Source organism: Mus caroli, unplaced genomic scaffold (assembly GCF_978045245.1).
Source record: "Mus caroli unplaced genomic scaffold, Mus_caroli_1 scaffold_3, whole genome shotgun sequence".
Classification (NCBI taxonomy): Eukaryota; Metazoa; Chordata; class Mammalia; order Rodentia; family Muridae; genus Mus; species Mus caroli.
The window spans coordinates 72576847-72583268 of NW_028227258.1; positions in this window are offsets into that span (position 1 = coordinate 72576847).

A 6422-nucleotide genomic window follows, 5' to 3' on the forward strand; every position below is an offset into this window, starting at 1 on the left:
CGGAGGGCAGGAAGAAGGGCAGATCTCGGGAGTAGTGACACCAAGAACTAGCTTTGCTGACTCTCTGTTGCCAGGATGGAAGAGCAAAACAGAAAAGCCATGTTCCTCCCAACCAACTTTTGTGCAGAGAGGACAGAATGGAGCAAGCCCTATTCTATGAGGCCTGGGATGCTAGGATGAGGACCCAAAGACTCAGCCTTTTCCCAGAAGATGTGACCTAGGCAGCTCCCTGTCCTAAGGAACACAGGAACACGGGAAGTGTACTCAGCTAGTCCCAGTTCCGATACACTAAGACACCCTAAGAGAAAGCACCCGTGAGTTCATACCACCCCTTCAAGCCTGTCACAGCACACGTGTGACAGGACATAGTCTGCGTGAGTGGACGGCCTCCTGACTTGCCCTTGGCAGCCACCAGCACTTGCTTTCTTTGAACTGTTAGCAGCCTGTGCACATGCGTGTACATCAACTTGTTCACACGCCATCCCCACCCCACCCCCACCCTTACCAGCAGTAGCACTCTTTGGCCTAGCCATTGCCCACCTCTCACCTGAAGCACTGACCCGGGGGTAGTATATAGCTCTCTGCCCCATCTCCTGGAGCCAGCTCTTCTTTGACCTTTGGCTTAGTTAGCTCCTTTTTCTCGGGGCCTGTCTGTTTTTATTGATTATCTGGTTGGTTGGTTGAGTTTCCGTGTTGGGGTCTGAACCTAGAACTTTGTACCTACTCCTCTCCCTATACCACAGCCTGATTTTTGTTGTCGTACAGATACTATATGTACTAGTTGTGGTAACCCACACCTTTAATTCCAGCACTTGGGAGGCGGAGGCAGGAAGATTTTGAGACCATCCTGATCTACAGAGCACATTCTTCAGTGAATAAGTGAATATGAATTGGATAATCAAATGTTAAAATTAGTGAAAGAAGCAAAAAAAAAAAAAAGATTTATTTTTTGTTTGTTTGTTTGTTTTTTCGAGACAGGGTCTCTCTGTATAGCCCTGGCTGTCCTGGAACTCACTCTGTAGACCAGGCTGGCCTCAAACTCAGAAATCCGCCTGCCTCTGCCTCCCGAGTGCTGGGATTAAAGGCGTATGCCACCACGCCTGGCTCAGGAATTTTTTTTTTTTTTAAAGATTTTTGACCTTTCAGGAAAAATGAAAAAACAGTGTCACTGACAGCTACAGGTGGTGGTAATGGCTCCTCCGTTCCCTTATTGGAGCCAGGGCTACACAATGAGACCCTACCTAAAAAGAAATGAACAAATACTTTCTAAAGAAATACTATATGCCTGGGCAGTCAGGAAGCAGAGACAGGAGTGTCTCCAGTGCAACACCAGCCTGGGCTGTACTTCCAAGCTATCTCTGGGTACATAAGAAATCTGTCTCAAAATAAATAAAGAAAACAAAAATGTCGGGATATAGTTCAGCAGTGGGATGCTGTGCAGGGCCCTGAGATCCCCAAGCAAGGTGTGTGTGTGTGTGTGTGTGTGAGTGTGTGTGAGTGTGTGTGAATGTGTGTGTGTGTGTGTTTGTGTGTGTGTGTGAATGAGAGTGAATGTGTGTGTGACTGGGAGGATCACATGGCAATGTACACCTAAAGAATTCTAAAAATGCAGGGTAGTGGCTCATACCTAAGACCCAAGCATTTGGAAGGCCATGACAAGAAGATTGCCTCAAGTTCTAGGTCAGCCTGGGCCAGAATGAAACCCTGACTCAACAATCAAACAGAAAACAACAATAAAATTCTAATAGCAACAGTTTCTCCAAGCCCCTGGTCCCTGGAGGTAACCATGAGACAATGTACACAAAGACAACATATTCACTGCTAACAAGTAGAGCTATCTACTGTCTACCAGTTGGGTGCTTTGGATAAGCAGGAGCCAGAGTCCTGTCCTTGTGGAGCTTGTGTTCCAGTCGGTGAGAAACCCCTGTCACACTGTAGAGTTACGTATACAGACATGTATATTTAACATGTACATGTAGACCAGGCTGACCTCAAACTCAGAAATCTGCCTGTCTCTGCCTCCCAAGTGCTGGGATTAAAGGCGTGTGCCACCACGCCTGGCTTGTTTTGTTGTTTTCATATACTGTTTCTCTGTATAGCCCTGGTTGTCCTAGAACTAACTCTATAGACCAGGCTATCCTTGAACTCAGAGATCTACCTGCCTCTACCTCCTGAGTGCTGGGATTAAACAGGTGTGCCACCATGCCCAGCTCATTGGTTTGATTTCTGAATCAGGAATCCTAGCTGCCCTTGAATTTGTGGCAGTCCTCTTGCCTCAGCTTCCCCAGGCCTGGGACTATAAGTTCTCTCAACACCTGCAACACGCAGCTCAGAAATGGCTGCCTGGTTGCTTCTGAGCCTCCTGCCCCAGAACACTGCGGGACTGAGAAAGGTCTGGCCCAGGCAGGGAGAGCTAGTGTGCAGGCAAAGATCCTACCTTCCCTTTGAACCTGGGGCTTTCCTTTCTCCTGAGCCCGCCCTCTGCCTGGCCAGCTCTTACTGCTCCCTAATTGAGCCCAGGCTTGCTGCTACCTTCTTTTCCTTAGAGTCTAAGCTGTCCAGTAGAAGTGGATCCCAGAGTCTGAGATCTGAGCACAAAGGCTTTTGCTAGAGGAGAGGATGTCTGGCAAAGGGAAGTGGCAGATGGAGGCAGCAGAGTCCAGAGCTGTATGCTGTGGGGACAGGTAGTGGGGGGCTGGCGGGAGGAAAGAAAGAGGAAGACTCATGGAGACTCAAAGAGAGCCACAGCTGGAGAAAGCTTTGTCACAGCTGGAGAAAGCTTTCCCAGGGGAAGACTTGTCACGCAGTCTGGAAACACTTTCTAGACTGGATGATGCTTTGATCCTTCTCACAGCCGGCTACTTCAAGCAGGGTGTGCTGCTCACATTTATAATGCAGTAATCCAGCAAGGGGATTACTAACAGTTTGGGGTTAGCCAGGGCTGCACAGTAAGTTCAAAACCAGCCTGAGCTAAAGAGTGGCCCAGTTTCAAAAAAGCAAAATATTTATTTTAGCCGGGTGTGATGGAGCACGCCTTTAATCCCAGCACTCGGGAGGCAGAGGCAGGTGGATTTCTGAGTTGGAGGCCAGCCTAGTCTACAAAGTGAGTTCCAGGACAGCCAGGGCTATACAGAGAAACCCTGTCTCGAAAAACCAAATATATATTTTTTTTATTTTATTTATATATGTGAGTATGCTTTCTTCAGACACAGCAGGGGAGGGCATCAGACCCCATTACAGATGGTTGTGAGCTATCATGTGATTGCTGGGATTTGAACTCAAGACCTCTGGAAGAGCAGCCAGTGCTCTTAACTGATAAGCCATCTCTCCAGCCCGAAAATAATTTAAAATAAATAAATAAATAAAAGTCACGTTGTAGCTCTGTCCCACTCACTGTGTAAATGAGACTGGCCTCAAACTCAAAGAGTTGCCTGTCTCTGCCGCCTATTTTTTTAAAAGTACACTTCAGGGTTGGCAAGATGGCTCAGTGGATGAAGGTGCTTGCTGTCAAGCCTCCTCATTCCAATCCCCAGGACAGGACACACATGATGGGAAGAGAGAACCAACTCCTGCAAGCTGTCCTCTGACTGCCACACCTGAGTGAGTGTCTGTGTGCTCAGGAGAAAAAGTAAACTTCAAAAGTAGGCAGGCTGGAGTGCGGTGGTGAGACCTAACTCAGAACCAACCAACAAACAACCCTACCCCCCCCCACACACACACACACACAGAACAAAAGCAGGAAAGATAACTAACGTTAAAGGGAATTATTTCACATTAACTTGAACAAACAGGCCCAAAAAGGGAAGCGATTCATCCCAAGGTCAGAAGGACAACACTCTTAGAACACTCAGTAGAACAGACATTCAGTGCACCCACGTTTCCACATCTCAACTTTAGGGCTTGCCAGGCGGGTAGCACACACACATCTATCTTCCCTTTGATTCTGGAAGCTGATGTGGGCGGTTTGATCCCGGGAGGTGGAGAACAGCATGAGCGATATAGTAAGACTCCTGTCCAGAATCAAAATCAGGATTCCTCGTTAACCTTCCTTCCTCGTATGATTGGTTTAATTGAGCCAGGCAGTATTGGCACTCAGCACTCAGGAGGCAGAGAGGTGGGCTGATCTACAAACCTAGTCTACAAAGTGAGTTCCAGGATAACTAGGGTTACACAGGAAAACCCTGTCTTGACAAACAGAAAAAGAAGAAAGAAAAAGAAAGAAAGAAAGAAAGAAAGAAAGAAAGAAAGAAAGGAAGAAAAGAAGGAAGGAAGGAAAGAAAGAAAGAAAGAAAGAAAGAAAAAAGAAAGAAAAGAAAAGAAAAGAAAAGAAAAGAAAGAATTTAGTGGGCCAGGAGGCAGAGGCATCCCTCCTAAGCAGAAGCTGATTCCCATCAAAGCTCCAAGATCACTGTGTCCTTTGCTCCTTGGACCAACTTAAGGTCCCATCTAAATACCTTTTGACTACAATGGTTTTCCTTACCAACAACTTTCCCATTTTTCTAGAAGAGAAAAAGACATGTGGCAACTTCTCCCAATGCTCTCAGCCCAAAAGAGCTACTCGGGTCTTGAACACTCTACCTGTGGCTTCAGGAGCCTAGGACAGGGTGGGTAGAGAAGCAAGATACCAAGACAGAGAGGGGAGTTACTGCCTGCCCTGGGCTCCTTGAAGCCCTCTAGCAGGCACAATAGATAGGGGACTCTTTGGGGTTGAAAGGAGCAGACTAGACCAACAAGCTAAACGTGACCTTCAAGAATCACAGCAAGAGAAAAGCCTTCTATCCAAAATGTCTGTAGATTACATTCCAGGTAGAACCAAGGGTGCAATGTGAGAGACAGAGTTGGGGGTGGAGCACAAAGAGGTAAGAAAGAAATCACAATAAGATGAATCTGAGGGCCAAGGGGGACAGCCCCACATTTTCACAGCAGACAGAGAGGAGAAGCTGGCAATCACTCCTGGGCACAGACACCCCTAGGCACAAGGAACAATGCTCTCATTTGCATTTCGTTTACATAGGAGTTATTTCCCCATCCCTAGGAAGAAGCCTCTGGCTTCTCAGACTTGAGCGTCTTTCCCCAGCCTCCTAAAAAGTATCCATTCCAACCAGTTAGCTACCCACAGCTCCTTATCTGGCCTGGTCTGAAGAACCGCTACCCTAACCGGTAACTGGAAGGGGTTTAGGAGCCTTGCGCCACCTAGTGGCAGGTAGGAAGCAGGCTGCGCGCAGAGGGGTTCTGTTTTGCCTGTCTGGGACGTGGAGTTTTGGAAAATGTTCCCCGGAGCTTCCTGAAGCTAAATTTACCTTCCCCAGCCCTGGGGGGCGCAGAGATCCCAGCGGCGATTAGCACTGCGCTGCAGCGGGCTCCAGCCGAGAGGCCCAGAATAGGCGCGCAGTTATAAATAGTGCTACCCGCAGGTGTAGGGGGGGAGTCGGCGGGAGGGGGTACCCTTGGCAGCCACCGCCTCTTCAGGTGGGTTGGGCGGTCGCGGTAGGGGTTCTGGGGGGCGGCGGGAGGGAGGGGGCTGCGGTCTGAGCGCCCCCAGCGGTTTCCTGGGCGGCGGGTTTTTCGAGGGAAGCGGAGGCAGCCGCGGGAAAGGGGCGGGGGAGCAGCGATTAGGTGGGCGCCTGGAGCAGACCGAGGCGCTGCTTTCAGCTCAGCGCCCCCACCAGAAACAGGCCCCCAGACTCACTTTAGGACCCTGACATGGAAAGCCTCGCCTCCAGCCGCACACTTCCTCCGGGACTCCGCAAACTTGTAGCTGCTCAACTCTTCTGTGTACTTGGACCAGCCAGTCTCGAAACCAGGCCGCCACTCAGAGTCACTATTCCCAGCTTTAGTTATAAAGTCCTTCTTGCTGGAGCTTTTATCCTTCTCAGGGCAAACATCTCATTCTCGGGGTATTTACTCACCTACTTCTCTCGTGCATTAAAGTCTAGAATCTAGAAAGTTGCCTGAAGATGTAAAGTCTGAATGTGAGGATGGGGGACGCTCACCAGGAAGCCCCTGCACACCCCACACTCGCCTTCCAGTTCTATAGCAGCTCAGGTGTATATGGGATTGATATGGGGGTCAGGGGAGACGCCAGATTCCCAAGAAAGGGGCGGGGTCCCACTAGCGCTTCTTGGCCTCGGTCTCTGGTTTGGCAGTTACGACCCAAAGCGGGGGAGGGGATTTAGACAGAAATTTCAAGTCGGTGTTCCCCCAACATGAAAGGGAACTAATAACTATTTGTACCACAAGGAAAAGAAAAACATGGAAACATGGAATGGAAAAGAGCCACTAAGGAACTAACAGTAGATTTCCAGGACTGCTAAAAAATGATAATCCAGCCGCAGAAAGATCCGGGTTGTGTCTAGCCAGAAGCAATTCCAGAGGCAGGGGTGGAACAACAGAGCGGTTCGCGTCTAAGTCCCTTAGAGCTA